This window comes from Sitophilus oryzae, unplaced genomic scaffold (genome assembly GCF_002938485.1).
Source record: "Sitophilus oryzae breed Bouriz unplaced genomic scaffold, Soryzae_2.0 scaffold_935_pilon_pilon, whole genome shotgun sequence".
NCBI classification, from domain to species: Eukaryota; Metazoa; Arthropoda; class Insecta; order Coleoptera; family Curculionidae; genus Sitophilus; species Sitophilus oryzae.
The window spans coordinates 1,824,867-1,836,992 of NW_022147567.1; the positions used below are offsets into that span (position 1 = coordinate 1,824,867).

General features: G+C 31.1%; 1 protein-coding gene across 1 annotated transcript in view; it reads left to right on the forward strand.

The window, feature by feature from the left end:
• Window positions 1–1,856: 1,856 nt before the first annotated feature.
• The window catches only part of LOC115890870, a 242,587-nt gene continuing 232,317 nt past the window's right edge, over window positions 1,857–12,126 (forward strand). The window contains exon 1 of the mRNA XM_030911224.1: window positions 1,857–2,115. The gene's annotated coding sequence lies outside the window, so the exon portion shown is untranslated. The remainder of the gene's footprint in view (window positions 2,116–12,126) is intronic.

Consider the following 12,126-nt stretch of genomic DNA (forward strand, 5'->3'; position numbering starts at 1 on the left):
AAGACATGGTGGTTGGCACTCAACACAGTGGCAGAGAGCTATATAGAAAATTCCAAAGAAAATAAGAAAAAAGTGTGATGTAATATTTTAGGTAACATTTCTGGCAATACTGGGTCTTCAACAAGTTCAAGCACTCAGGAAATAAATTAACTTTCTAAAAATTCAACTCACCTGTCATCGTCTGGAATTAATTTAACCAATTGTACTGATATTGTAATTAACGTTTACAATCAATAAACGTATTTAGGTACCTTTTTTTGCTTGTTTCTTATTTTAAAATTTGCGTGTTATTATGAATTCATAATAGCACTAGTGCTATTATGAAAGCCATAATGACATCCAAATGACAATGTTAAATGTGTCATAATGACATTGTCGTAGATTAAAAAGATTAATAGGGTTACCAGAGGTCCGGATTAAGCCGGACATGTCGGGATTTTCACTACGTCCGGTTGAGTCCGGGGGGATTTTTCATAAGCGTCCGGATTTTAATGTTTCATTAAGAAATGTCACAATAATGCAAAATAATATATTAATTTTAATAAACTTAGTTACTTAAAAAATCGTCGATAAACTCAGCAGTGTAAATTCATTGTTTTACTTCGTAAGTTTTAAGTTTTGAAAGTTGTAAATGTATTTTTTTTTTCAAACGTTACAAAAGTATTAATTTTTGCGACGTGACTGACAACATAAAAAAGTAATTATAACGGCTAGGCATAAAACTAAGGCACTTTTACGCCTAAGCACAAAAGTACGAAATATATTAAAACTGACATAGTGTCAAATTCAACGTGCGTAGCCATAGTTTCTCGATATACGTATAATTACTTACAACACATTACTTTTTTTATATTATTTGGAACGTTTAAAATTGTTTTAAATTATTTGTGGCGTTTGAAAAAAAATATGTTCTATTCGGAGTAATTTTTTTTTGAGCATCGCCTGTTTGTCAAACGTCCACTCCACAGCCTCGTCACAAAGACTGCTTTTTCAGCACCGAAGTTGGGTTCTAGGCCTATAAATGGCATTGATGAGCTTTATTTTACATTGTCATCTGCCTTTTTGTTACCCTTGTTGTGGTCTGAATTTTTGTGACCCTCGTGAATACCACGGTACTCAGGCTAATCTAACGTTTTTATGTTCAGAAAATTTATATGGTACTATATACTATTTATTATGATTATTAAATTGGAATTAAAATATGGCTCTAAAAATATTAAATTGGTATTAAGAAGTCTTTAATAAATAGTATAATATGTCGTAGTCTCATAGTGTATTCCGTCTTTTCATGAAGAGAATAGTAACTTAATGAAAAAAACTAACCTAATAACATAACTAGCCTGCTAACCTAACCGACGCTTCATGAATTGATTAGGCTCTTCTTGAAAATACGGAATACACTATGAGACTACGACATATATAAATTGGATTGATAATTTAGTGTTATAGGTAAAATAATCAATCCAATTACGCTAGTGTCAAAGTGCTGAACTGAAAAACAAATGAAAGAACTGTATATTTCTTTTCCTGGTCCTTTAAGTAATTGTCCGGCCAAATTATCGCCGGTAGTGCCAGTTACGATTCTTGTTTTTATGAAACGTAAATTGTGCATGTGGTTTCAAATGAACGAATCGTAGGAGTCGATTCAATATGAGAAATTGAATCGTGTGATTCGATTCACTAAAAAGAATCGTAATGCCCATCACTAGACTGATTATACTATGACACACGGACGTCCGCTAATAACTTCCATTTTCCCCATAGACCAGACGTCACGGCATTTACCTGTATTTTCGCTAAAGCTTCGACCAAACCACGTGCATGGCCGCCTAACGTCAGTCGATTGTCGATGGTTTCGCGCGCGAGGTAGCTGCCGCGGCCTCCTAGACGAATGCCACCGTTGCGGCACCCGATTCGCGCTTGTTTGTGGAGTCGGATATCAGTTTAAACAATTTAGTTAATTGTATATGCAGTTTTTTCGGGAATATTCTGAAAAATCGTTATTAGAGTGCCATAAGGTTTTTTTTGAAAAAAGTGTTCAAGGTGATTTAATAAATAAACTGTCTTCTTTTATGATATGCATTTTTGGGATTTATGTATTTGTAGATAGAAATGGTAGGTTAAAGTGACGTGTTTTGAATTTCTAGATTGATATTGCTGTAAAATATGGATACATGGGCAATGAACAAGAGTTTTTTCCATACCACTACATTTTAAAAAATAAGCTACTCAAAACAATTATCTCATATTTTCTAAAAAAAAAATATTAATTTGAAAAACAAGACACTTTGAATTATCTGACTTTACGATTTTAAATAGTTTGAATACTTTGAAGTGAAATTCGAAACAATAAGCCGACCCGTTGAACTGTAAATTTTAGTCGGCCGACTATTTAGTTGCAAAAGTGCAACCAATACATACTTATGGAGCCGATCGGCCGACTATTTGATTGCATGTGCGCGCGGCTTCATAAGGATATATTGGTTACAAATTGCTAGCGTTCAGCGTATAGCCTAAGGCTACGCAATGCAATCAAACATTGGGCAGATCGGCTCTATAAGAATGTATTGTTTTCACTTTTGCAACTAAATAGTCGGCCGACTAAAAATTACATGTCAGTGCGTACCTTAATTATTATAAAAAACTCACAAGAGAAATTCAGAAAGGTGCATGCTTCATTTAGAAATATGTAATAATTACTTTTATTCAAATATTCGATAATTGTTTTGAGTATAGTATATTTAGATAGAATTCAAAATAAAAAAAATTGAATTGTTCATAATATATTAAAAATATAAATTTTAGTCAATCTAATTTATTCAGTCTAATTTAGTTTTTATTCACACCCTATTATTGCTATTTTAAAGGATACTAAGTTTGATTGGTTTTATGTATTGCCGTTTGTAGATAGATATATAATATACACTATACAAAATAAAATATAATATACAAATACAATTTTTTACCAGAGTTTTCATGGAATTGGTTCATTAAACCTTTTTTAAAATATCTTTCTCATTTTGCTACTGATTGAACTAGAAGTGATAGCATAATAATATTGTCAGTCATAAATAACAATAGGTGTCATAATAGTGATGGGCATATGGAAGACAAAGATTCCCTTGCTGTTGGTCTCGGTCTTGAAGCAGTTTTGATCTGGGTCTTGCGGGATCCAATCGTGATCATGGTCTTTCTTTCGCCGCAAGACTCTTGCAAGTCTTGCACTTTTTTATACAGGGTGAGTTTCCTACGATGTTCTCTATGGGTATCTCGGAAACTACTGAAGATAGAGAGTCGGTTAAATGGGGAAAGAATTGCAGTTTTGTAGGATCATAAATATGCGCCTTTTAGATTTTTGAAAAAGTTTATAGCTTACTAGATATTTCGAATAAAACAAATTTCGGCTATTTTAAAAATTATCCCTAATTCTATTATAATCTATTTTAGACAAAAAGTTTTCAGATAAAAGTTGTAGATAATCACATCCTTAATAAGACTGCCCTCCGCTTTTTTCTAAAGCCTATCATTTTTGACATATGATACAAACATAATGTTTTTTTTTAAATGGAAACCATAGTTGGCCATGACATCATAAAAAGCGCCATTTTTAAGCTTTTTAGCGATATAAGCTATAATATGTTTTTTTTTCGAAAAATTACTGAGTTATAGCCAATTCTTATCATTTTTAAACAATTTCACTTAGTTAGCCATGCATGGAAACAAGTTTAATCGCCGTTGCTCTCAGAAATGTGAAACTGTCACATTCAAACTTTGTAAATTAAAATAAAAATTGTAAATTTTTCAAATGAAGAGAAGCGTGTCAGTAGAGTCGTTCACTCATGACAGTTCAACATGTCGTTCAGTAGAACTCGCGCATCAATAGAGTCGTTCCAATATGACTTTCAATATGACCCCCCCCCCATAATGAAAGAAATGTTAAAAATTATTTATATCATAATTATGTAAACTCAAGGATATGAAGAGGTGGACCAATTTCATGGGCCTCCTCCTATCACTTGATTTTAGATTTTTTTATGCGGTATGGTTAACAATAAGGTTTACAAATAACTTATGAATTAAGAGAGGCACACGAAGTGTGGCGGTACGAGAGAAGTTTAATTAAGTCGACCGGTCCTTTTGTGAGAATAGGTAATAATTCAGTTTTAAAAAGATGCAACTCAAAACAACGGCGGATCTTTTGAACATTTTATAAAATAACTTAAAGTGTATGTAGTGATATTATTTTTTTAAATTTTAGTTTGTCTAATGTAAATTGTAAAGAAATATTCTGACTTTTTATAAGTTATAAATCATAACAGAATAAGAATAACATGCAATCTAAGTAAAATTAGTCAAGAAAGTTAAGAATTGGCTATAACTAAATTTAACTTTTCTAACATATCTTGAAAACCGTTCTCTAAAAAACATAACATTGACCGGTCAACGTATCCTCGAAAATGTATGGTCAAGAAAAGTTGAACCAATAATCATACACGCTTTTCTTCATTTGAAAAATTCATATTTACAATTTTTGTTTATTTTAAAATGTGACAGTTTCACATTTCTGAGAGCAAAGACGATTAAACTTGTTTCCATGGCTAACTAAATGAAATTGTCTAAAAATCATAAGAATTGGCTATAACTCAGTAATTTTTCGAAGAAAACATATTATAGCTTATATCGCTGAAAAGCTTTAAAAATGGCGCTTTTTATGACGTCATGGCCAACTATGGTTTCCATTTAAAAAAAACATATGTTTGTGTCAAATGTCAAAAATGACAGGCTTTAGAAAAAAGCGAAGGGCACAATATCATTAAGGATGTGATTATCTACAACTTTTATCTGAAAATGTTTTGTCTAAAATAGCTTATAATGGAATTAGGGACAATTTTTAAAATAGCCAAAATTTGTTTTTTTCGAAATATCTAGTAAGCCATGAACTTTTTCAAAAATCTGAAAGGAGCATATTTGTGACCCCACAAAACTGCAATTCTTTCCCCATTTAACCGACTCTTTATCTCCAGTAGTTTCCGAGATACCCATAGAGAACATCGTAGGAAACTCACTCTGTATATTTTACTAGCAGATATACTGTCTACAAAGAAAATCATTAAATAATTAATCTTTCAAGTACTTAAATGAAAGTTTAAAGAAAGGAGCAACATTTCATAAAAAAAATAATATTGTATATTGAATCAGCAACGCTGCTTTTATAATTATTATTCTTTACTATGGCTTTTTATGCAAGACCAAAACCAAAAGCGAGTCCCTCTCATTAATTTTAAACGAAACATGCTCTGTATTTTTTGATTTTTGAACTATTCTACATGAGATTTTCAACACATTTTCTGTATAATATCATGTACCATTTCCCTAAGTTTTGTCCTTTCTGAAGTATGTAATACCGATTTTATGTCAAATGTGATATTTGCAGAGCGAAAGAATATTTTTCGCATCGATGCGCTATATTGCATAAATTTCTGTTGCTTGTCTTTTAGAAAATATTTTACTTTACATTTTTTTCAATTAATTTGAAAGCCGAGTGCAAGAGAAGCTTCACTGAATTTGATGAATGTATATTAATTAAATTAAAAATTCTCAAAAAACTTTGGTATATATGTATAATCAATTAGACATTTAATTATATTAGACTGTCTGAAACCAAACTTTACTTCACTGAACCATCTTTATAAAAACATTATAAACTTTATAAATGTAAAATTGCAATTTTACACTAAACCGTTACACCGCGCCAAATCCTTTTAACCAAGTCTTATTTGTCAATGAATCTTGCAGTCTGTTCGAAAAAAAAAAAAAGTTATTCATAAATTAAAATAAGACGACCATCACTTAAGAGCGTTGAACTACAAAGGAAGCTACCGCAAATCTGCGAACGTTTTGTTGGCCATTGTTAATAATAAATTAAATTTTGTCCACGTTCTGGTGAGGCTCTTACCGGATTTAGTTTAGCGCTAGTCATAAATCGGTTATGTTTACAGCGTTTTCGTTCTAACCAGTACCTATATCTCTGTTAAATATTTTGATAGTATCCCACAACTGGTTCATTAAAAGTTTAAAAACAAATTTCTATGTCTACACCCAGTCTCATATCCCTGTACCCTGCTTGTGCAGGTCCTTTGTAGGATGGGACCATTGTTTTTCCGGTTCTAGCCTTGCTGTTCCAAATAGAAAGTGTCGCGTGCGATTCAAAGCCTCCCAGTGACATACATACCGTGCTGGCAACTGTTATTTTTGGGTCGGCATTTATATGTGTAGAAGTAAATCGCATAGGGATCTTATTAAGTCGGAGTGAGAGAAATGCAACCGACCAACGCGACGCGCGACGGTGTGTTGTTGCGGCGTTGCCGATACGCCTTTCCCTATCAAGTACAGTAAAATCACGATCGCAAACCGATTATTTTTAAAAGACTTTTTTTTTCAAGAGATAACTAGATAAAATCATTAATCATGTTTCTAAGCATCTGAAATGGAATTATAAGGATATCGTTAGGGTGTCATTTTTTTTATAACGAGAAAACGTCAGTAATCGCGATAATTTAAAAACTCAACTTTTTAACACATAACAGGTCATAACTCAAGAACCACTTTAGATATTGAAACTTTTTTTTTATTTTCAAATCGGATATTTTACAATATGTTTACATAAGAAAAATTCGATAAGGTTGTTTTTTCCATTCAAAAATTGTAAACAATCCATCCGTTTATTTTTAGAGCATAGCAATTTTCAGTAATCGTGTAATTTTTTTATTTATAAAGATTTTCACATACTGCCTACAAAGAAAATACAGCAGAAATATTAACAAAGATCTTGAAAAAACTACAATCTATTATTTCTAATAGATTTCGAGATATCGATTTTTGAATTCAGAGTTCTAATAGCGCGACCACTATCGAACACCCACTCAATTCCACTTATTTTTACCAAAAATGCAAGTGATTCTAGCTTGCACTTAAAAAAATTCAAGCTATAGGGAAAATTACAACGACTCGTTAATAAATAAACAAATTAAGTATCACGAGACGTAATTAAATCGTGAAGCTGAACGCATGACGTACACCTTTCCCTAGAACTTTAAGTACTGACAGAGGTATTGATTGGGTCGACCGGTCAACTGCGAAAAATCTGCTATATCCCCTTCCACGACTCTTAGCGATGTGCACAGTTTCTCGGTTTATTTCATACGTTTGGCAACGTGTTTACTGTCCTCTCTTTGTTCAGTACATTATAAACGCTTCTTCTTACATACGGAAATCTCGACCCAAGACTAACCTTTGCCAGCCCTTAGTATATTATAATATACTGTCTCAAGTTTCAACTGTCTGCTGTCTGCTTTTCATCAAATATCTACATTTCTTTGATCTGGAATTTGAAAAATTGGAGTTTTTGAAAATTTAAATTTGTATCTACAACTTTGAGAGTTCAAAAGAAGGCACTTTTAAAAATTTCTCAATATTATTTTTTATTTTTTATAAAACATCTTCTGTAAAATATAAAAAATGTAAAAAGTAGCAGGAATAAGTTACTGCAAGTGTCTATGGATCTGTTGAAATTTAGTTCATTTTGCTTCCTTATTAATTCAAATGTTACCCAAACCAAACAGGTTTCCAATCGTGACAAAATGTTTTTATTTTCTTTCAATATCGTGTTGGTACATCAATTAGCGACGTAATAGTGCTAATAAACTACTTAAAAAATTACGTATCATGGATATTTTTATACCCAATAGAGTCTTCGAAATATACCACTCACACAAAATATAATTGACAATTCTAATGAAATGTTTGCTATTTCTATTAACTATAGGTTCGTAACAGTGAATATTTTTATAAATTTAGCAGTTGGAAGGTTTTGAAACGAATATGCTGTATGTACAAGGTGTTTTTGAAATTGAAATATACAGGGTGGCGCATCTCATTCGCCTCGGCGGATTATACGAAAACGGAAATATGTAGAAACAAAATATTTTATAGGTATATGTGGGGAGGCAATGTGCATAATTTAAAATTATTTTGAAATGTACGTGGTATATCAGAACTAAGATCCACACCAAAATTTATATTTTTTTCTTATGGAACATGCGGTACTTTATTTCATATTTGGATCCTTGGATACAAAACAAGGCATTTATTATAAGTGTTGTATATGTTTACAACCTTTGTTTTTTGCAACATTTTAAGATATTTAAATATACATGCTATAATAAAAAAATGTCATCACACTGTACATTGCTTTTCAGAATTAATTTTTGTGATGACTTTTAAGCGAGAGAAATAAACTTTAATAAAAAATTGCATTGCTTTGTTTTATGTATCAAAAATAGCTGATCTATATTAAATACTACTTATTTATTTTACATAAAAACGTCGTTATTTCAAATATAACACCCTGTATTTTTTAAACAAATCGAAGCAGATTAATGCTCTTTCAAACTATATTAGGGTTTCCAATACCTACCTAGCTCAAATTCTGAATAAAGAGCAATTTTTCATTAAAATCGCAACCAAGAGAGCTGATGTGGTCATGACAAGTTTCTAGTTTCTAGTGACAGTTAGTGGCTATTTTCAAATTCGAAATTAGTTTATGGACTTTATTTAAATTTATAGTGGTTTAGTTTTATTTAATTTACCTACAATAGTTTAGTAAATAATATTTATTAAATATATATTTCGAGATATATTTATTATTCTATCAAGAAAAACGAAGAAGTAGTTCTTTAATTTATTTTACGATGACTTGTAGATAGATATATGGATTTTTTATAAAAGGTCCAATTACGGCAAATTCATTTTCTTCACTTCCAACGATTGGTTTCTACTTATTAGGTTTTTTTTATAAACCACACTACCAGCTCTGCGAAATAGTAAAGTAAAGAAGTAAAGATTTCAGTTAACGTCTCCTTTTGTCTGCCAGGACTAATCTGGACGGGCCGTACTTTGTTTACGCGGAATCCGAACCGCGGTCCTCGGTCATATCATGGTCAATGTCCTACTGACTTGGCAAGTGTCTAAATCGACTCTTACTCACGAGATATTCGATCTCATCCGGCCTCGAACCGGCGTGAATGAGCAGTGTGTGTCAATAGATTTTACACTTTTGCCTTTTTTTAGACAACAGCACGACAGTTTCGAGTTTCGAACCGGTCACCCGTTCATCTACTAGTATCGCCTTACGTCGCTTAACTTCGGTGTTCTAATGGGAACCGGTGTTTCGACGTAGCTGGACCGTTGCCCTCTGCGAAATAGGACAAGCAGTTTTTCATCGGAACGCTTATCAGGAAGATTCCTATTTGGATATCTTTGAGCATAAGCCCTTGAGGCCAAGAAGCAATTTTCCTCACAAAATACCTAAAATCACTAGTCACATATCCATTCGTTCTGCCAGCAGATACTGCTTAATTTTTCTTGATAAAATAGTGAATACTTAGTTATTAAACTATTATGGGTAAATTTAAGTAAACTGTTATAAATCTAAATAATAAAGTCCATAAACTAATGTCGATTTTAAAAATGGTTAAAAACTGTAACTAGAAAATTGCCATGGCCATCTTGATTGCCATTGTATTGAAAAATCGCTTTTTATTCAAAATCTCATCTAATATAGTTTGAAAGAGCATTTAAATCTGCTTCGATTTATTTTTAAAAATACAGGGTGTTACAGAGTGATACACTGTGTTTATGGAAAATAAATATTTAAAATAGATTATCAATTTTTGGCACCCCTGTAAATTTAAGGAAGCAATCAAATAATTAACTCTGAGAAAAGTAATGTACAGGGTGTTAATGATATATTCTATTGTAGCATGCATATTTAAATATCTCAAAAATCAAAGATTTTAAACATATATATTATATAAATATATTACGGGATATATAATAAATTTTATAATAAATACCTTTTGTTGAACCCAAGAATCCAAAAATGAAATAAAATACCGGGTGTTCCATAAGAAATAATATAACTTTGGTATGGATCTTGATTCTGAAACACCCTGTATATTTCAAAATAGTTTTAAATTGTGCACATTGCCTCCTCACATATACCTATAAAATATTTTGTTTCTATATCTTTCCGTTTTCGTATAATCATCCAAGACGAGATGCGCCACCCTGTATGTAAATATTTTAATGGGTATTAGAACCGGACAAAAGAATTCATGTATCTGATATCAAAGATCAGTGAAAATGCTTACACTTATTTAAAACATACCGGGTGACACCGAAATCGTTGTTCTGGTTGTTTAGGAACTTAATATAATAAAAATCAATAGAATATTAATTTTCAATAAAAAAAAATTATAACGAAAAAAGAACCAATATTTCAATTTTTAGAGAAAATTAAATAAATAAAAAAGTAGAATACCATTTGGTTTAATACAGAAAGTGAAACGAAATCATTAATTAATTAAATTTAATTTAATAATAACTAGCTTATATTCGATTCAAATAAAGACTTATATAGTTTAAGTGATCACGGTTTCTCAAACTTAAACATTTGCCTGGCACATTTTTGCAAGATCCGTTCACATGTCAGGTAGATACTTCAATACACATAAGTAGCTTCGTATAATAAATCTTTTAAAATGGAATATGTATGCCAGACATATTTACACAATTATTAATAATTTCGTGTTTTATTGGCTTTATTCTCTGATGAGATTAATTGATATTTGTTCAACCTAATTTTCTTTATTACTTACAAAATACAGGGTACATCAAATCAAGTTTATTTCTATGTAAAATATATTTGCATATTAGAGACTATTCTTATTCTATAATAAACATATATGATTTTCATTAAAATTGGAGAGGCACCGAATAGCGGATTTGTCGAAATAACGAATATTAGAAAAAGTGACAGAATAAGCCGAATATTCGTCGCATCACTAATTAAAATATTGTGTCTCTTCATCTGATAAATCACTGGCTAGGTTTGTATAGACAATCATTACCAGTTATGATATTTAGGATTTCATATATACATATCTGTATTAAAGCACCGTCTATACATAACATATTACCTGTCATTCTTACCTGTTGTACTCAAAACGTATCAAGTAAAGCTTTATGTGTAGAAGAAAAAAGGGGCCGTTTTACTTGAACTAAATTAAGACGGAATACTGTCTCATTGGCGTACAACAGGGGTGCCCCGGAGTGCCGCCCCCCATGTACTACTGGGCACCCCTAGAGAAATCTTGAATATTGACTCTTGGCTAAAATTAATTTTTATTTGCTTGTGGTGTGGTACAAATGACTTTTTCCATTTTTTTGTTAATATTATTTTGCTTTGTTCAAAAAGTGTGTTATTTTTAGTGTGTTTTTAATTAGTTTTTATTTTTTTGCAACATTTTTACGTATTTAAGTAATCCACGGGAACACGGGTTGATAACCAAGTCTATCAAATTTATTGATAGAGAAATTCATGTAAATATTTTATTCAAAAAATATGTTTATTAATTAAAAATATAATTAATTATATTATTCCTCAATTTTTAAAAAAAGCTCTCGTTTTTCCCACACAAAAAATATAAGTAGATTTACTAAAAATAACATGGATATATTAGAGCATCTTTATTAAGCGAATTTTAGAAATACAGGGTGGCGCACCTCATTCGCCTCCGTTGATTATACGAAAACGGAAAGATGTAAAAACCAAAATTTTATGGATATATGTGGGAAGGCAATGTGCATAATTTAAAATTTATTTCCAATGTACAAGGTGTGTCAGAACTAAGATCCATACCAAGGTTACATTTTTTCTTATGGAAGACCCGGTATTTTATTTCATTTTTGGATTCTTGGACATAAAATAAGGCATTTATTGTAAGGGTTTAATATGTCTAAACGCTTTGATTTTTCAGATATTTAAAGATATTTAAATATGCATGCTATAATAAAAAAGTTTGTCAACACCTTGTACATTACTTTGCAGAATTAATTCTTGTGCTGACTTTCAAGTCGGAGAAATAAATTTTACTTAAAAAATTTATTGCTTCCTTAAATGTATACAGGGGTAGCAAAAATTGCTAGTCTATTTTAACTATTTATTTTACATAAAAACTTCGTTATTTCAAATGCAACACTATGTATTTTCTTAAACAAGTCAAA